The 20,480-nt window shown below is 36.8% G+C and overlaps 8 long non-coding RNA genes across 9 annotated transcripts in view; 7 read left to right on the top strand and 1 right to left on the bottom strand.

Annotated features, from left to right (window-relative positions):
• Positions 1–143: 143 nt before the first annotated feature.
• LOC145552893 (uncharacterized) lies at positions 144–1,636 on the top strand. Its single transcript, XR_014089027.1, has 4 exons — positions 144–235; positions 319–376; positions 474–845; positions 958–1,636. It is a non-coding gene; the product is annotated as an uncharacterized LOC145552893 (long non-coding RNA).
• A 1,069-nt stretch (positions 1,637–2,705) lies between these two features.
• Positions 2,706–18,636, top strand: LOC145552892 (uncharacterized). 2 transcript variants are annotated; one of them, XR_014089026.1, is made up of 4 exons: positions 2,706–2,797; positions 2,884–2,941; positions 3,039–3,410; positions 18,577–18,636. It is a non-coding gene; the product is annotated as an uncharacterized LOC145552892 (long non-coding RNA). The 2 variants fall into 2 exon arrangements; XR_014089025.1 differs by lacking the exon at positions 18,577–18,636 and adding an exon at positions 3,523–4,206.
• LOC145552908 (uncharacterized) lies at positions 4,477–6,014 on the top strand. Its single transcript, XR_014089043.1, has 3 exons — positions 4,477–4,564; positions 4,867–5,238; positions 5,351–6,014. It is a non-coding gene; the product is annotated as an uncharacterized LOC145552908 (long non-coding RNA).
• On the bottom strand, positions 6,951–11,917 carry LOC145552904 (uncharacterized). The gene is made up of 2 exons (XR_014089039.1): positions 11,532–11,917; positions 6,951–7,160 (listed from the first exon to the last, which is right to left on the bottom strand). It is a non-coding gene; the product is annotated as an uncharacterized LOC145552904 (long non-coding RNA).
• On the top strand, positions 7,730–8,409 carry LOC145552899 (uncharacterized). The gene is made up of 3 exons (XR_014089035.1): positions 7,730–7,814; positions 7,900–7,957; positions 8,055–8,409. It is a non-coding gene; the product is annotated as an uncharacterized LOC145552899 (long non-coding RNA).
• On the top strand, positions 10,437–11,259 carry LOC145552898 (uncharacterized). Its single transcript, XR_014089034.1, has 3 exons — positions 10,437–10,733; positions 10,822–10,879; positions 10,977–11,259. It is a non-coding gene; the product is annotated as an uncharacterized LOC145552898 (long non-coding RNA).
• Positions 11,257–12,137, top strand: LOC145552900 (uncharacterized). Its single transcript, XR_014089036.1, has 2 exons — positions 11,257–11,348; positions 11,461–12,137. It is a non-coding gene; the product is annotated as an uncharacterized LOC145552900 (long non-coding RNA).
• A 1,673-nt stretch (positions 18,637–20,309) lies between the features above and the next one.
• The window catches only part of LOC145552894 (uncharacterized), a 262,036-nt gene continuing 261,865 nt past the window's right edge, over positions 20,310–20,480 (top strand). The window contains exon 1 of the long non-coding RNA XR_014089029.1: positions 20,310–20,406. This is a non-coding gene — a long non-coding RNA (uncharacterized LOC145552894). The remainder of the gene's footprint in view (positions 20,407–20,480) is intronic.

Here is a 20,480-nt window from a genome sequence, read left to right as displayed (position 1 = left end):
ACCTCCATCTAAAATTTGTTCATGGAAAAAGTACAAAGTTGCTACATTACAATCAGCTCATGACGTGGGGAAAGTTTTATTGTAAACTGTAACAATTTCTGGCTTCAAGGTCCAAACTTTGGCTTTATAAGCACAAGACTCACTAGACTCAATAGGACAGAAACATCATCTTTGGCTGCAAAACGTTCAAATCTTACAAGATTTAATTTCACTCATATGTTAAAGAAACTCAAAGGTGAGTGGACCATTACTTTGAAGATTAAGAATTCACTAAAGACTTTTATATATTTATCTTAATATTTATGTCTGTTTTTTTAGACTTCTAGTCAGCTGATGATGGATCTGAAGTTATGGCTCTCAATTCTTTTGGTTTGTGGTAAGTTTAATCTTAAAATGATAATTCATGGAATATCATCATTCTATCACCGTCCATTTGCTAACAAAGTATTCTTGTGTTTGTGCTTTTATTACAGGAATGGCTGAATCTCAAAATGTGTCCGAGGGCTGGAATCTAAATGTGCCATCAAGAGTCTCTGTCCTTGAAAGCCAATGTGCGTTCATTCCCTGTATATACTCGCATGCCACAGCATGTAAAAGATTGAAAACTTATCGGGCATTCTGGTACAGATGGATGTTGTTGGTCGCAACAAATGTTCCCGATTTGGAAATTACAGAACAGTTCCGCAATCGAACCAGAATGTTAGGAAGCGCTCGAAGCGGAAACTGCACCTGGCAGCTGAATGACGCCAGAATTGAAGATCATGGTTTGTTTCTCTTCAGAATTGAAATTCCAACATTTGACAGCTTCTCCTACTATGAGAACAAGATAGCCCTCCACGTCTTCGGTGAGTATATTGGAAACCTTTTCAGTAATTCTAAACCATTTACTTTAAGATAGTAAAACACGTTTAAATAACTACTTAACAAGTGATTTTGTGACAATTGTTTATTGTACAGAAGTTCCTAAACGTCCTGAGATGACTGTACGCTCCAGGGATAAAGTGATTGCCACCTGCAAAGTTACTCACGTCTGTCCAGCATCTCCTCCAAATTTCTCCTGGAGCCACTCAGGAACGATGACAGTGATGACAAAACGGGAGGATACATTGATGTGGTCAACAACGTCGACCATCACCTTCACTCCTCAAGAAGCCGACATTAAGAAGCCTTTAGAATGTACGGTGAAATTCCTGGGCGGGAAGACCACAAAGGGCTCTGTGTATGTCAACAGGAGGTCCCGTATATGAGTCCTAAATTAGAAGAATATTTTTAGAGCTATCTGCCATAATGACAAAGTGATTTTACCCTGAATTAGTAAAACTACAAAAAAGAAAAAGAAAAAATTACATTCAGAGAGAAAGGAAATTCTTATTGATGCATACTTTGATTCATTTCACCTTCTGAGTTGAACTTTACCTGAATCTTTTGAACACGTCTGAGAGGCACAAAAGTTAGGAATGTTTTTTTTATCTTTAATGATTTTCTAATAAGATTTATGGAATAATCTTGTTTTGCTGTTTTTTTTTCTTTTACTCATCAACTGTAAGATCATACACCGACTATTAAATTTACGTAATACTCCAAAGTCTATAAATTGTCCTATTCTTTTGTATTAAATCTTTCATCAACATGCTAAGATTATAACATTTGTGTTTTTTATCTCTCAACTTTTGTCTCAATTATCTGGAGTGTGTGAAGTGGGGGACTGTCGTGGCTGCAGCCTCCCGTTTGTGTTGAGAACCTTTTTATTTAGCACTTCAAATAGGCCACAGAGAACCTTCATCAACAGAAGAATCGCACAAATAACGGCCCTTTAAATCTACATTGCATGATTTACTGGATAAATTGTGCTGCCAGCTAAATATTTTTACCAGTGGGAGAGCCCCTTAGAAAGGAAATGTGGATAAAATATATATGGAAACATGAACTTTTTTCTATTAAACTGAATATGATAGTCGTTCCTCTTTCAAAGACTGAGATAATGACCTGATGCACTGACGAAAAGAGGGGAAGTAAAATTAAAATTACTTATTTTTGGCATTTTCCATGCTTCTGAATCACATAGCATATCACATAGTTATGCATTGCTAACTTTTAAATGGTAATCTTTGAAAGTGTCTATATTGGTGTAGAAATGAGACTTTTGAAAGTGTTATTTGTGATAGTTGAATCAACACTCACAGTAGTTGAAATTAAACACATCAGTGTTAACTTACTCAACGTTAGTGTATTTTGTCAAAAGTTAACACTAAGAACAGTGTAAAGTATATATTAACATAGAAATCTTCGTTTTGAAATACTACTACAGGGAATGCTGTGGTGGTGCAGGGGTTAAGCACAACCCACATATGAAGGCTCTAGTTTTCAATCCAGCTGTTGGGGGTTCGCTTCCCAGTCTTCCCCTTCTCTCTGAGTACTGCCATGAAGTCAGCAACATTTTCTTACCACATTTTCCCGCATGTGTGAAGGATACAATGAACTGATTTTACACGATAACCTTCTAATTCAAAGACCACATTGTGACACATTTTATTTAGTACATGTGCTTCATTTATTTTTTTTACCTCCATCTAAAATTTGTTCATGGAAAAAGTACAAAGTTGCTACATTACAATCAGCTCATGACGTGGGGAAAGTTTTATTGTAAACTGTAACAATTTCTGGCTTCAAGGTCCAAACTTTGGCTTTATAAGCACAAGACTCACTAGACTCAATAGGACAGAAACATCATCTTTGGCTGCAAAACGTTCAAATCTTACAAGATTTAATTTCACTCATATGTTAAAGAAACTCAAAGGTGAGTGGACCATTACTTTGAAGATTAAGAAGAATTCACTAAAGACTTTTATATATTTATCTTAATATTTATGTCTGTTTTTTTAGACTTCTAGTCAGCTGATGATGGATCTGAAGTTATGGCTCTCAATTCTTTTGGTTTGTGGTAAGTTTAATCTTAAAATGATAATTCATGGAATATCATCATTCTATCACCGTCCATTTGCTAACAAAGTATTCTTGTGTTTGTGCTTTTATTACAGGAATGGCTGAATCTCAAAATGTGTCCGAGGGCTGGAATCTAAATGTGCCATCAAGAGTCTCTGTCCTTGAAAGCCAATGTGCGTTCATTCCCTGTATATACTCGCATGCCACAGCATGTAAAAGATTGAAAACTTATCGGGCATTCTGGTACAGATGGATGTTGTTGGTCGCAACAAATGTTCCCGATTTGGAAATTACAGAACAGTTCCGCAATCGAACCAGAATGTTAGGAAGCGCTCGAAGCGGAAACTGCACCTGGCAGCTGAATGACGCCAGAATTGAAGATCATGGTTTGTTTCTCTTCAGAATTGAAATTCCAACATTTGACAGCTTCTCCTACTATGAGAACAAGATAGCCCTCCACGTCTTCGGTGAGTATATTGGAAACCTTTTCAGTAATTCTAAACCATTTACTTTAAGATAGTAAAACACGTTTAAATAACTACTTAACAAGTGATTTTGTGACAATTGTTTATTGTACAGAAGTTCCTAAACGTCCTGAGATGACTGTACGCTCCAGGGATAAAGTGATTGCCACCTGCAAAGTTACTCACGTCTGTCCAGCATCTCCTCCAAATTTCTCCTGGAGCCACTCAGGAACGATGACAGTGATGACAAAACGGGAGGATACATTGATGTGGTCAACAACGTCGACCATCACCTTCACTCCTCAAGAAGCCGACATTAAAAAGCCTGTAGAATGTACGGTGAAATTCCTGGGCGGGAAGACCACAAAGGGCTCTGTGTATGTCAACAGGAGGTCCCGTAAATGAGTCCTAAATTAGAAGAATATTTTTAGAGCTATCTGCCATACTGACAAAGTGATTTTACCCTGAATTAGTAAAACTACAAAAAAGAAAAAGAAAAAATTACATTCAGAGAGAAAGGAAATTCTTATTGATGCATACTTTGATTCATTTCACCTTCTGAGTTGAACTTTACCTGAATCTTTTGAACACGTCTGAGAGGCACAAAAGTTAGGAATGTTTTTTATCTTTAATGATTTTCTAATAAGATTTATGGAATAATCTTGTTTTGCTGGTTTTTTTCTTTTACTCATCAACTGTAAGATCATACACCGACTATTAAATTTACGTAATACTCCAAAGTCTATAAATTGTCCTATTCTTTTGTATTAAATCTTTCATCAAGGTGATAATCTTAAAATGATAATTCATGGAATATCATTCTATCACCGTCCACTTGCAAACTGTAAAAACACACTAGGAGGACCCGAAATCAGCCACGAGACAGGAGTGAGCAGAAAACCACAGATCTTTATTGGAGACAGCCAAGGGCGGCACACTGGATAACTAGCTGTAGCACTAGCTGGAAGATGGTGCGTGGGGGCGGAGGGAGAAGCGCAGATGCAGGGCAGCGTACTCACAACATAGGATCAGAGGAATAAAGTCCAGATCCAAGTTCTTGGTCAGCCGGGCCGAGGTCATACACGAAGGGGAAGACAGCAGAGTCCGAGGGAGTGGGCGTGAGCGGCGTCAGAGAACAGGCTAGGGTCGAGATCCGGGTAGGTAAAAACAGCAGTCCAACAAGGGAAGGCAAGAGGGGAAAATCCAAAGGACAAGAGCGAGGCAGTAACACTCAGGGCGTGGATGAAGAGCTAGAAACTACTTGCTGAAAGCGTTCGGTAATCTGGCAGTGTGCGGGTTGCAGAGGGAGGTTTAAGAAGGGGAGCAATCAGGGAGCGACACAGCTGCAGGGAATCAGGGAGATGAGGGACACGACATGGATGGACTCAAAACAAAAACAACAGGCACATGTCACCATTACAGCAAACAAAGTATTCTTATGTTTGTGCTTTTATTACAGGAATGGCTGAATCTAAATTCCTGCGCACGGACTGGCAGATAAAAGTGCCATTAAGAGTCTCTGTCCTTGAAAGCCAATGTGCGTTCATTCCCTGTATATACGCGCATCCCACAGCATGTAAAAGATTGAAAACTTATCGGGCATTCTGGTACAGAGACCACTTGGTGGTCGCATCAAATATCCCCGATTTCGAACTTACAGAACAGTTCCGCGGTCGAACCAGAATGTTAGGAAGCGCTCAAAGCGGAAACTGCACCTGGCAGCTGAATGACGCCAGAATTGGAGACGCTGGTTTTTTTCTCTTCAGAATTGAAATTCCAACACTTGACAGCCTCTCCTACTATAACTACCAGGTGTCCCTCGACGTCTTCAGTGAGTATATTGGAAACCTTTTCAGTAATTCTAAACCATTTACTTTAAGATAGTAAAACACGTTTAAATAACTACTTAACAAGTGATTTTGTAACAATTGTTGATTGTACAGAATTTCCTAAACCTCCTGAGATTACTGTAGACTTCATGGAGAAAGTGATTGCCACCTGCAAAGTCACTCACGTCTGTCCAGCATCTCCTCCAAATTTCTCCTGGAGCCTCTCAGGAACGATGACAGTGATGACAAAACGGGAGGATACATTGATGTGGTCAACAACGTCGACCATCACCTTCACTCCTCAAGAAGCCGACATTAAAAAGCCTGTAGAATGTACGGTGAAATTCCTGGGCGGGAAGACCACAAAGGGCTCTGTGTTAGTCACCAGGTTGAGATTTACCTAAATTAGAAGAATATTTTTAGAGCTATCTGCCATACTGACAAAGTGATTTTACCCTGAATTAGTAAAACTACAAAAAAGAAAAAGAAAAAATTACATTCAGAGAGAAAGGAAATTCTTATTGATGCATACTTTGATTCATTTCACCTTCTGAGTTGAACTTTACCTGAATCTTTTGAACACGTCTGAGATGCACAAAAGTTAGGAATGTTTTTTTATCTTTAATGATTTTCTAATAAGATTTATGGAATAATCTTGTTTTGCTGGTTTCTTTCTTTTACTCATCAACTGTAAGATCATACACCGACTATTAAATTTACGTAATACTCCAAAGTCTATAAATTGTCCTATTCGTTTGTATTAAATCTTTCATCAACATGCTAAGATTATAACATTTGTGTTTTTTATCTCTCAACTTTTGTCTCAATTATCTGGAGTGTGTGAAGTGGGGGACTGTCGTGGCTGCAGCCTCCCGTTTGTGTTGAGAACCTTTTTATTTAGCACTTCAAATAGGCCACAGAGAACCTTCATCAACAGAAGAATCGCACAAATAACGGCCCTTTAAATCTACATTGCATGATTTACTGGATAAATTGTGCTGCCAGCTAATATTTTTACCAGTGGGAGAGCCCCTTAGAAAGGAAATGTGGATAAAATATATATGGAAACATGAACTTTTTTCTATTAAACTGAATATGATAGTCGTTCCTCTTTCAAAGATTGAGATAATGACCTGATGCACTGACGAAAAGAGGGGAAGTAAAATTAAAATTACTTACTTTTGGTATTTTCCATGCTTCTGAATCACATAGCATATCACATAGTTATGCATTGCTAACTTTTAAATGGTAATCTTTGAAAGTGTCTATATTGGTGTTGAAATGAGACTTTTGAAAGTGCTATTTGTGATAGTTGAATCAACGCTCACAGTAGTTGAAATTAAACACATCAGTGTTAACTTACTCAACATTAGTGTATTTTGTCAAAAGTTAACACTAAGAACAGTGTAAAGTATATATTAACATAGAAATCTGCGTTTTGAAATACTACTGGCAGGGAATGCTGTGGTGGTGCAGGGGTTGAGCACAACCCACATATCTTCATATGTGGGTTGTGCTTAACCCACATAAGCACAACCCACACTAGGCTTTTACTATTTGGTAGTAAAAGTCTAGTGACTTTTACTACCAAATAAAAGTCACTAGAGAAATTAAAAAGTTTTTTCCCCCCAGAAACTACTGGCCATCAATAATCTCCAAATTCATTTTAAAAGACATTAGAAGCCACTTTAATCAACAAAAACACCAGCACCAGTTGCAGTACATAACCTACTTTTATTTCAAAACATCAAACAGCACTGACAGGAATATACAACAAAGGTCATGCATTCATAGTACTTTGACCTGAAGGTGAAGCTTTGAAAGTTCATTGGAAGCGGCCATGGGTGGTCTTGTGGTCAATGATGGTGAAGTGTCTTTGGTGCTGATCTTGTTTTCACCAATCTGAAGGAGGAAGACTTCCAGCCTGGAAGGAAAAACAAGAAATATAGCAGAAACATTAGGATAATAAATAAATATTTTAAAAAGTAGTGTGAGCAAAACTAATCAGACTCATCTGTGTGTGTCACGGTCATATTCATTCAAATTACTCTGAGCACCTGGTTTACAAGACAAAGCATAAAAAAGTCAGAAATAATTACTAAAGAAATTAGTCAGCTTGCGTAAACGGAAAATAATGCCTCCATAAAAAATAGCCAGAAACATGATTTTTGTTGCATTTTAACATTTATCTGAGTACTGCCATGAAGTCAGCAACATTTTCTTACCACATTTTCCCGCATGTGTGAAGGATACGATGAACTGATTTTACACGATAACCTTCAAATTCAAGGACCACATTGTTACACATTTTATTTAGTACATGTGCTACATTTATTTTTTTCCTCCATCTAAAATTTGTTCATGGAAAAAGTACAAAGTTGCTACATTACAATCAACTTATAATCTGCTTATGACGTGGGGAAAGTTTTATTGTAAACTGTAACAATTTCTGGCTTCAAGGTCCAAACTTTTGCTTTATAAGCACAAGACTCACTAGACTCAATAGGACAGAAACATCATCTTTGGCTGCAAAACGTTCAAATCTTACAAGATTTAATTTCAGTCAAGAAACTCAAAGGTGAGTGGGCCATTACTTTGAAGATTAAGAAGAATTAACTAAAGACTTTTATATATTTATCTTAATCTTTATGATTTTTTTTTAGACTTCTAGTCAGCTGATGATGGTTCTGAAGTTATGGCTCTTAATCCTTATGGTTTGTGGTAAGTTTAATCTTAAAATGATAATTCATGGAATATCATCATTCTATCACCGTCCACTTGCTAACAAAGTATTCTTGTGTTTGTGCTTTTATTACAGGAATGGCTGAATCTCAAATCTTGGGCAAGGACTGGATGATAAATGTGCCATCAAGAATCTCTGTCCTTCAAAGCCAATGTGCGGTCAGTCCCTGTGTATACTCGCATCCCAAGTCCAGTAAAACATTGAACAATTTTCGGGCATTCTGGTTCAGATGGCGCTTGTTGGTCGCATCAAATATCCCCGAGTTGAGACTTTCACGTGAGTTCCACAATCGAATTTTGTTTTAAAAACTTCAAAATTCATTAGTTTGATTTATTCTGCATACTGAAATTGTCTTCCAGTTCCAGAGTTAAATGCTCATTAGAATTTAAAGTCTAATTACCTTTGAGAATGTGTTGCATTATTATTTCATCATTACCATTATATTACTTTAAAAAATGGCCTCAAAAGAACAATATTATCAACTTATCATACAGTAAAATGTTTCATGGTGACGGACTTGTTCACACATCCTCCAGAATCTTCAGATTAAACCGTGTTTCTGTCTGGACCCCATTTCATTGAAACAAATTTATACCTCGTCTGCAAACAGGACAAACCTGCTGCTCCTTCAAGTTGATTAATGTAGATGGTAAAATATATTCAGATGGTTTAGATTTTCAGTACATTTCTTTCTCAATTGATATTTTGACACAATTGACAACTAATAAACACATACCTGAGAAAATAAATATTTTATGCTTTTATTTAACCCTCTGATGTGTAACTGTGTTTTTTTGACCCGGTGAGGTCATGTCATCTTTTTGCAATATCTTTGTGATTAAAAGTTTTCATCACTACATATTCCAGGTGTTCCTCAAGAAACATGTTGCTGATATCATGCAATTCAAATGTTTAATTTATCTTTTATACATTTTAGGAAATGGCATGTTTTACATCACTATCCCATTCTTCTGTGAGTGGGTCCAAAATGACCCGCATTCATTTCCTATGGAGTTTAATGGGAATCTTTGTTTCTTACAAACTTACCAAAAAAAAAACATTTTTTTGTGAACCAAACACACTGAGACCTAAGTGTCACCCCTAACTAATATTATTTTACACAGCAAGAACTCTTACATATATTATCTTTATTTTTTATCTCACAAATGTGTGTGTGTGTGTCAATCATGAGTACTGTGACAGCGTTATTGTCACAAATCAACATGTTAGCCTTTTTCAAAGTTAGCCAACACTAGTTATCTTACCAACTAGCTAACATTACCACCTGTACTGTATTGTGCATGTGTATTATTTGTGTGTGTTTGCATGTCTGTGTGTGTCTGACATCTTGGATGAGAAAACCAAGAGATGCAGTGTGTTAAATGACAAAACCTGTTGATCAATGTGTTCAGTGTTCTTTTTTTATCATCTCAAATAAAATAAAACTTCATAGCTATAGAAATAAATGCATAAAAGTACAGAGTGTCTTCTTTGGGTCGGGGAGGAAGTCCTGCCCCAAGTGGAGGAGATCAAGTATCTCAGGATCTTGTTCACCAATGAGGGAAAAATGGAGCAGGAGATCGACAGGCGGATCGGTGCAGCAGTGAAGCGGCGCTGCACCGATCTGTCATGGTGAAGGGAGAGCTGAGCCAAAAAGCGAAGCTCTTGATTTACCGGTTGATCTACGTTCTTATCCTCATCTATGGTCATGAGCTTTGGGTCATGACCGAAAGAACGAGGTCACGGATACAAGCGGCCAAAATTAGATTTCCCTGTAGGGTGTCTGGGGTCGCCCATAGAGGTGGGGTGAGAAGGTCAGATATCCAGGAGAGACTCAGAGTAGAGACTCTGCTCCTTCACGTCGAGAGGAGCCAGTTGAGATGACTGGCTCCTCTGGCTCCATCTGGTCAGGATGCCTCCTGGACGCCTCCCTGGTGAGGAGTTCATGTCCCACCGGGAGGAGGTCTGTGGAAGACCCAGGACACGCTGACGATGTTTCTCTGGGAACGCCATGGGTTCCCCCAGAGGAGCTGGAACAAGAGGCTTGGGAGAGCAATCTCTGAGCCTCCTTCCTTAGGCTACTGACCCCACGACCCGACCCCGGATGGACGGACGGACGGACAGACGGATGGACGAATGGATGGATGGTACAAAAAGAAAACTGGTTCTCATGTAACATTGCTTGGTTGCAGATGTCTTTACATTAGCAAACATATTAAAAGGAAAAGCAGTAAAATTATACATTTCTTATTGCATTTTAACATTTATCTGAGTACTGCCATGATGTCAGCAACATTTTCTTACCCCTTTTTTCCACTGATGAAAAATATTAAATTTCCAAAGATTTGATCTGATGTCCAGCATTACTACATTTAACTGCTCCACACCTGGTACACTGTGCTGACTTTCAGGAAGTGATTCATAAGGATAAAATGAACTGATTTTACACAAAAATCTTCTAATTCAAGGACCACATTGTTACACATTTTATTTAGTACATGTGCTTCATTTATTTTTTTTCCTCCATCTAAAATTTGTTCATGGAAAAAGTACAAAGTTGCTACATTACAATCAGCTCATGACGTGGGGAAAGTTTTATTGTAAACTGTAACAATTTCTGGCTTCAAGGTCCAAACTTTTGCTTTATAAGCACAAGACTCACTAGACTCAATAGGACAGAAACATCATCTTTGGCTGCAAAACGTTCAAATCTTACAAGATTTAATTTCAGTCATATGTTAAAGAAACTCAAAGGTGAGTGGACCATTACTTTGAAGATTAAGAAGAATTCACTAAAGACTTTTATATATTTATCTTAATATTTATGTTTGGGTTTTTTTAGACTTCTAGTCAGCTGATGATGGATCTGAAGTTATCACTTTTAATCCTTATGGTTTGTGGTAAGTTTAATCTTAAAATGATAATTCATGGAATATCATCATTCTATCACCGTCCATTTGCTAACAAAGTATTCTTGTGTTTGTGCTTTTATTACAGGAATGGCTGAATCTCAATTCGCGGCCAAGGACTGGATGATAAAAGTGCCATCAAAAGTCTCTGTCCTTGAAAGCCAATGTGCGTTCATTCCCTGTATATACGCGCATCCCACAGCATGTAAAAGATTGAAAGGTTATCGGGCATTCTGGTACAGAGACCCCTTGGTGGTCGCATCAAATATCCCCGATTTCGAACTTGCAGAACAGTTCCGCAATCGAACCAGAATATTAGGAAGCGCTCAAAACGGAAACTGCACCTGGCAGCTGAATGACGCCAGAAAAAGAGACGCTGGTTTGTTTCGCTTCAGAATTGAAATTCCAAAATTTGACAACTTCTCCTTCTTTGGGTTCAAGATAGCCCTCGACGTCTTCGGTGAGTATATTGGAAACCTTTTCAGTAATTCTAAACCATTTACTTTAAGATAGTAAAACACGTTTAAATAACTACTTAACAAGTGATTTTGTGACAATTGTTTATTGTACAGAAGTTCCTAAACCTCCTGAGATTACTGTAGACTTCATGGAGAAAGTGATTGCCACCTGCAAAGTCACTCACGTCTGTCCAGCATCTCCTCCAAATTTCTCCTGGAGCCTCTCAGGAACGATGACAGTGATGACAAAACGGGAGGATACATTGATGTGGTCAACAACGTCGACCATCACCTTCCCACTTGAAGAAGCCGATTTTGAAAAGCCTATAGAATGTACGGTGAAATTCCTGGGCGGGAAGACCACAAAGGGCTCTGTGTTAGTCACCAGGTTGAGATTTGCCTAAATTAGAAGAATATTTTTAGAGCTATCTGCCATACTGACAAAGTGATTTTACCCTGAATTAGTAAAACTACAAAAAAGAAAAAGAAAAAATTACATTCAGAGAGAAAGGAAATTCTTATTGATGCATACTTTGATTCATTTCACCTTCTGAGTTGAACTTTACCTGAATCTTTTGAACACGTCTGAGAGGCACAAAAGTTAGGAATGTTTTTTATCTTTAATGATTTTCTAATAAGATTTATGGAATAATCTTGTTTTGCTGGTTTTTTTCTTTTACTCATCAACTGTAAGATCATACACCGACTATTAAATTTACGTAATACTCCAAAGTCTATAAATTGTCCTATTCTTTTGTATTAAATCTTTCATCAAGGTGATAATCTTAAAATGATAATTCATGGAATATCATTCTATCACCGTCCACTTGCAAACTGTAAAAACACACTAGGAGGACCCGAAATCAGCCACGAGACAGGAGTGAGCAGAAAACCACAGATCTTTATTGGAGACAGCCAAGGGCGGCACACTGGATAACTAGCTGTAGCACTAGCTGGAAGATGGTGCGTGGGGGCGGAGGGAGAAGCGCAGATGCAGGGCAGCGTACTCACAACGTAGGATCAGAGGAATAAAGTCCAGATCCAAGTTCTTGGTCAGCCGGGCCGAGGTCATACACGAAGGGGAAGACAGCAGAGTCCGAGGGAGTGGGCGTGAGCGGCGTCAGAGAACAGGCTAGGGTCGAGATCCGGGTAGGTAAAAACAGCAGTCCAACAAGGGAAGGCAAGAGGGGAAAATCCAAAGGACGAGAGTGAGGCAGTAACACTCAGGGCGTGGATGAAGAGCTAGAAACTACTACTTCTTCTTCTTCTTTTCTATTATGGCGGATTGCAAGCAACTTTAAGGTGCATACCGCCACCTACTGTACATGAGTGTGTAGCAACATTTCTTTACATCTCTTAAATTCTATTTATTAATCTTGTATTTTTAAGAAAAGTAAACAATGCTTTCCTTAGTCTATAAATATCCTTTATGTTTCCTTCATTTCCTAATATTCCTTTAAGACTCCATTCTTGACCTGTCCTTCTAACCATTCTTTTCAAATGTTCCCTATCAGATTCATATATTCTACAGTTCATTAATACATGTTCTACATTTTCTTTCTCACCACATCCTTCACATTTATCATTATTTTTCTTCCCTATTAAATATAAGGTGTCATTTAAATAGGTATGACCTACTCTTAATCTGGTCATAATTATTTCTTCCCTTCTGTTTCTCTCGTTAATATTTGTAATTAATACTGACTTTTGGACTTTATACAATCTTCTCTCTTTCTAATCTTCATTCCACCTTTTTTCCCATTCTTCTATTTCTTTATTTTTAATACATGATTTCCCTTCCCCTTTCCCAAAAGGAATTCTAATTGTTATTGCCATTTCTAAGGCCCTTTTTGCTAATTTGTCTGCTTTTTCATTTCCTTTAACCCCTTCATGAGCTGGTACCCAGCAAAACCGGACATCGGTACCACCTCTATATAATCTAAATAAACTATGTATTGTTTCTAATACTAAATCTTTCCTATTATTTCCTTCTCCCTGAATGCTTTCTAATACTGCTTTAGAATCTGAACATATCACCACCCTGTCTGGGCGAACCTCCTCTACCCACTGCAAGCTTAATATAACTGCCATCATTTCTGCTGTGAAAACAGAAAGGTGATCTGATAGTCTTTTGGAGATGTAAGTTTCAAACTCTGGTATATTTATTCCTATTCCCACACATCCTTTGAGATTTTTAGAACCATCTGAATAAATTTTGAGGTAGTTATAATATGTTTCCCTTAAATATATATCAGTCTTTACACCTATTTCATTTAAATTCCAGTTACTTTTCATTTTAAGAATTGTCATGTCTACATTAATCTCAGGAAATAGCCATGGAGGAATAACACTAATTGGATTAATTTGAGCTATTTCCTTATCCTCTAATCCATATTTTTTGGTCAGTTTACTTATCATCCATCCGAATCCATTACTCTGGAACTTTGCATATTCCCAACAGTTTTTTACTATATTTGATGTTATGTTCTCTTCTTCATTACTTTTAATTTTCATCCAATATACTAAGGCTAATTTTGTTCTTCTCATTTCTAGCGGGGTTTCTCCAGTCTCTATTAGAAGAGCATTAATAGGTGTCGTTTTTACCACTCCTGTACATATACGTAAAGCCCTACTCTGTAGTCTGTCTATCTTTTGCAGTGTTGTTTTAGCTGCTGCTCTATATATGAAACTGCCATAATCAATTATTGATCTCATAAGAGCCCTATATATGTTTAATAATGACTCTCTGTCTGCACCCCAGTTATTTCCAGCCACAGCCTTAAGTAAATTTATGACCTTCTTACATTTAGTTTCTAACTTTTCTATATGTGTTTTCCATGTATAAGAATTATCTAACCATAATCCTAAATATTTAAAGTCTTTAACTCTTTCTATAGGTTGTCCGTATAATGTTAGTGTTCCTGTATCTATATTTCTTTTATTTGTAATAACCATAAAACAGGACTTACTTGCTGATAATTTAAAACCCCATTCATATGACCATTTTTCCACTTTCTTAATTGCTTTTTTAATTTTTTCCACTACGTATTTTACATTTTTTCCCCTCATCCATATGGCCCCATCATCTGCATACAATGCAGAATTTATACATTTATCAGAGTCAGAAAAAATGTCATTAATCATTATATTAAATAATATTGGGCTAATTGCACTTCCTTGAGGTATCCCATTCTCCACATTAAACTCTTTTGAATAATCATTCCCAATCTTAACTTTTATTTTCCTATCCCTCAGAAAATCTGCTACCCAATTAAACATCTTTCCACCAATTCCCATCTGCTTGATTTTTATAAGTAATCCTTCTTTCCACAGTGCATCATATGCTTTTTCTATATCAAAAAATACTATAATCATTACCTCCTTCATTTTCAAAGCTTTCTCCATGTCATTACATACTCTGGTTAGGGCATCCATTGTTGATCTTCCTGTTCTAAAGCCACACTGGTATCCATTTATTAGTTTCTTATGCTCAATAATATATCCTAATCTACTAACTATTATTTTCTCCATCCATTTACTTAAATGAGAAGTTAAAGCTATTGGTCTATAGTTATTTGGACTAGTAGGATCTTTCCCTGGTTTATTAAATGGTAGTATTATTGCCCTTTTCCAGCTATTTGGTATTAAACCTTCATTCCATATTCTATTAAATAATTGTAATATTAATTTCAATGTTACTTCTGGTATCTGTTGAAACATAACATAATTGATCCTCCCCTGGAGCTGAATATCCTGTCCCTTTCAGTACCGTTTTCATTTCCTTCATGGTTATATTCATGTCTAGTGTTGACATGCATTTCTGACATTTTTCTAAAATATTTTTATAATTTCCTAATTTTTGTATTTTCTGCTGTCTATGAATGTCTGTAAGATGTTCTCCACTGTGAACTGCAGCAAAAGTCTCCCCTAATAGTTCTGCTTTATCTTTATTTAAAACTAATATTTCCTGTCCTCGGACTAATGCTGGTATTTTAACTTCATTTCTTTTCCCCGTCATTTTCCTAAACATTGACCAAACATTCTGTAATTTTATTTCTGAACCTATTGAGGAACAATATTCTCTCCATGTTTTCGTTTTAGCCCCTTTAATAATTTTCCGAGCTATTGCTCTTTTCTTTTTATATTCAATAAGGTTTTCGATTGTTAAATTTTTCTGTAATATTTTAAATGCTTTGTTACGATCTTTAATTGCTGTACTGCATTCATCATTCCACCAGGGAACTACTTTTTTCTTACCTTTGACTTTGATTTTTGGTATGCTATAATTTGCAGCATTTAAAATGTGTTCTGTTATCTGTTTTGTACATTCCTCAATGTTACCATTTAATGTAACCATATGGCTGGTTTTTTCACAATTAATTTTGAATTTTTGCCAATTGGCTTTTTTAAAGCACCATCTTGTTAGTATAAATTCTTGTTGCCTATTTATACTGTCATTAATTATTGTACTCACTGGAAAATGATCACTGCCTAGTGTAGTCTCCCTGTGAATATCCCATTCACATGAACTAACAAGACAGTCAGTTATTAATGTAACATCTAGACATGACACTGTATTTTTGTGCATATTTACTCTTGTACCTTTTCCATTATTTAGACAGACTAATGACCTTTCATCCATCATTTCTTCAACTATGATACCATTATGATCTGTTTTCTTGCTACCCCATAGACTATTGTGTGCGTTAAAATCACCACACCATAGTTCTCTTCTATTTATATTTCCTGCAACTTCTGTAAATATTTCACTATCAAGACTTTTACAAGGATTATAATAATTTATAATTGTAATATTTCCATATTTTCTTAGTTTAAATATTTCTATATTAACACATTCTAAATCTTTATTTATTATGTTTCTCTTATAAGCTATTCCATCCTTAATTAAAGTGGCACATCCACCTCCACTACCATTACTTCTATCCTGTCTTTCTACGTTATATCCTGGAATTTTAAATTCTAGGTTAGGTTTCAACCATGTTTCTTGTATACATATTATATCTGGAATTATTTCTAAATCATAAATACATTTTTTAAGTTCTTGTCCATTGGCAATTAAACTTCTAGCATTCCATTGAAGAATATGAATAACTATTATGAGAGTCTATTCCTGAGTATTCTCTGTCGTTTCTGTGGCACTTAAAATGGTGTGAATCTGATCTGCTTGGATTTCTTTCATATCTAGAAATCTTCCTGCCGCTGTTACAATTGCTTTTATTTTATCACTTTTCTTCTTCATTTGAACTGTAACATTAATAATGTGGCACATAAATGCGACAAAGTTTTCTTTTTTCACCACCATTGAATTTTCATCCACTTTACATTTATGTGAGCATGTTTTTGTATAATTGTTGTTGGAGATGAGCTTTGTCTTTGCTCATTCTGCCCTCGATTTGAACTCCAAATTGTGTTTCTTTGCCCCGTTTCTCCTGACCTAATTTCTCTTGAATCATCTTTCCTTACTCTTTTTAAGGCTTCGGCATACGAGACTCTTTCTGTTATTTTAATTCTTTGAGCTTCTCTAGCTTCCTTTTGTATTTTGCATCCACCATATGCTGCACTATGCTCTCCTCCACAGTTACAGCATTTGACTTTAGCTTCTTTTTCACATTTTCCATATTCATGTGGACCTCCACATCTTGCACACCTGGGTTTTCCTTTACAATCTTTTGCAATGTGTCCCATTCTTTGACAAGCAAAGCATCTGAGGGGTTTTGGGATGTATTCTCTGACTCTGTAATTCAAATATCCTAGTTGAATATTTTCTGGCATGATATTTTCAAATTGCAGAATTACTGCCATTGTATCTTTGAGTTCTCCATCTCTTTTACTTTTAATCCTGGTGGCATCTGTTATTTTTCCTCCTTTAATTTCTTTTTTCAACTCCTGCATTGATATTTCTGTTGGAACTCCTGATATAACTCCCCTCAGCCTTGCTAAGGACCCTGGAATATGTGCTTTGATTCTTTCCCCCATCAAGTTTTTCATTCTGATTATCTTTTGTTGTTGAGTTTCACTGCTAGCATAGATTAGCACTCTTTTGTTACTCATGATTCTAGCCGTTTTAATTTTTCCTATCTCTTCCTCTATTGCTCTAGTCAGCTTTATTGGGTGGATAAATCCTCCTTCTTGCTTAAATTCCACTATTACCTTAAATTCCACTTCTCTATTAAAGTTGATCTTTTCTCTTGTACTCGCGCTGTCGTTAGTTTTTGTCTTTTTGTTGGCTTCTTCTCTGGCTTCACTTTCTTCCGACCAACTTCTTTCCCTTTCTTGTCTCTTCCTAAGTGCTCTTTTCATTCTTGCTGACCTTGATATCATCCATTCCATTTCATTACCACTATTCCCTCCTGAAGTAGAAGCCATGCTGATACAGTCAATGTACAGTTTATGCAATCCGCCAAATCACTCCTACCGTCTTCGTTTGTTTGTTTGTTTGTTTGTTTGTTTGTTTGTTTGTTTGTTTGTTTGTTTGTTGCTTCACCGACACCTGCTCTGCTCCAAAACACGGCTTCCCTAGAAACTACTTGCTGAAAGCGTTCGGTAATCTGGCAGTGTGCGGGTTGCAGAGGGAGGTTTAAGAAGGGGAGCAATCAGGGAGCGACACAGCTGCAGGGAATCAGGGAGATGAGGGACACGACATGGATGGACTCAAAACAAAAACAACAGGCACATGTCACCATTACAGCAAACAAAGTATTCTTATGTTTGTGCTTTTATTACAGGAATGGCTGAATCTAAATTCGTGCCCGAGGACTGGATGATAAAAGTGCCATCAAAAGTCTCTGTCCTTCAAAGCCAATGTGCGTTCATTCCCTGTATATACGCGCATCCCACAGCATGTAAAAGATTGAAAACTTATCGGGCATTCTGGATAAAAGACCCCTTGGTGGTCGCATCAAATATCCCCGATTTGGAACTTGCAGAAGAGTTCCGCGGTCGAACCAGAATGTTAGGAAGCGCTCAAAGCGGAAACTGCACCTGGCAGCTGAATGACGCCAGAATTGAAGATGCTGGTTTGTTTCTCTTCAGAATTGAAATTCCAACATTTGCCAGCGCCTCCTACTATGACTACAAGGTGAGCCTCGACGTCTTCAGTGAGTATATTGGAAACCTTTTCAGTAATTCTAAACCATTTACTTTAAGATAGTAAAACACGTTTAAATAACTACTTAACAAGTGATTTTGTGACAATTGTTGATTGTACAGAAGTTCCTAAACGTCCTGAGATGACTGTACGCTACAGGGATAAAGTGATTGCCACCTGCAAAGTCACTCACGTCTGTCCAGCATCTCCTCCAAATTTCTCCTGGAGCCTCTCAGGAACGATGACAGTGATGACAAAACGGGAGGATACATTGATGTGGTCAACAACGTCGACCATCACCTTCCCACTTGAAGAAGCCGATTTTGAAAAGCCTATAGAATGTACGGTGAAATTCCTGGGCGGGAAGACCACAAAGGGCTCTGTGTTAGTCACCAGGTTGAGATTTGCCTAAATTAGAAGAATATTTTAGAGCTATCTGCCATACTGACAAAGTGATTTTACCCTGAATTAGTAAAACTACAAAAAAGAAAAAGAAAAAATTACATTCAGAGAGAAAGGAAATTCTTATTGATGCATACTTTGATTCATTTCACCTTCTGAGTTGAACTTTACCTGAATCTTTTGCACACGTCTGAGAGGCACAAAAGTTAGGAATGTTTTTTATCTTTAATGATTTTCTAATAAGATTTATGGAATAATCTTGTTTTGCTGTTTTTTTTCTTTTACTCATCAACTGTAAGATCATACACCGACTATTAAATTTACGTAATACTCCAAAGTCTATAAATTGTCCTATTCTTTTGTATTAAATCTTTCATCAACATGCTAAGATTATAACATTTGTGTTTTTTATCTCTCAACTTTTGTCTCAATTATCTGGAGTGTGTGAAGTGGGGGACTGTCGTGGCTGCAGCCTCCCGTTTGTGTTGAGAACCTTTTTATTTAGCACTTCAAATAGGCCACAGAGAACCTTCATCAACAGAAGAATCGCACAAATAACGGCCCTTTAAATCTACATTGCATGATTTACTGGATAAATTGTGCTGCCAGCTAAATGTTTTTACCAGTGGGAGAGCCCCTTAGAAAGGAAATGTGGATAAAATATATATGGAAACATGAACTTTTTTCTATTAAACTGAATATGATAGTCGTTCCTCTTTCAAAGACTGAGATAATGACCTGATGCACTGACGAAAAGAGGGGAAGTAAAATTAAAATGACTTATTTTTGGCATTTTCCATGCTTCTGAATCACATAGCATATCACATAGTTATGCATTGCTAACTTTTAAATGGTAATCTTTGAAAGTGTCTATATTGGTGTAGAAATGAGACTTTTGAAAGTGTTATTTGTGATAGTTGAATCAACACTCACAGTAGTTGAAATTAAACACATCAGTGTTAACTTACTCAACATTAGTGTATTTTGTCAAAAGTTAACACTAAGAACAGTGTAAAGTATATATTAACATAGAAATGTGCGTTTTGAAATACTACTACAGGGAATGCTGTGGTGGTGCAGGGGTTAAGCACAACCCACATATGAAGGCTCTAGTTTTCAATCCAGCTGTTGGGGGTTTGCTTCCCAGTCTTCCCCTTCTCTCTGAGTACTGCCATGAAGTCAGCAACATTTTCTTACCATAATTTCCCGCATGTGTGAAGGATACAATGAACTGATTTTACACGATAACCTTCTAATTCAAAGACCACATTGTTACACATTTTATTTAGTACATGTGCTACATTTATTTTTTTCCTCCATCTAAAATTTGTTCATGGAAAAAGTACAAAGTTGCTACATTACAATCAACTTATAATCTGCTTATGACGTGGGGAAAGTTTGATTGTAAACTGTAACAATTTCTGGCTTCAAGGTCTAAACTTTTGCTTTATAAGCACAAGACTCACTAGACTCAATAAGACAGAAACATAATCTTTGGCTGCAAAACGTTCAAATCTTACAAGATTTAATTTCAGTCAAGAAACTCAAAGGTGAGTGGACCATTACTTTGAAGATTAAGAAGAATTCACTAAAGACTTTTATATATTTATCTTAATCTTTATGT

The sequence above is a fragment of the Poecilia reticulata genome, chromosome 9 (assembly GCF_904066995.2).
Source record: "Poecilia reticulata chromosome 9, P_reticulata-male-v2, whole genome shotgun sequence".
Taxonomy (NCBI): Eukaryota; Metazoa; Chordata; class Actinopteri; order Cyprinodontiformes; family Poeciliidae; genus Poecilia; species Poecilia reticulata.
The sequence above is the reverse complement of the archived record's forward strand: the minus strand, read 5'-3'. Positions and strand labels throughout refer to the sequence as shown.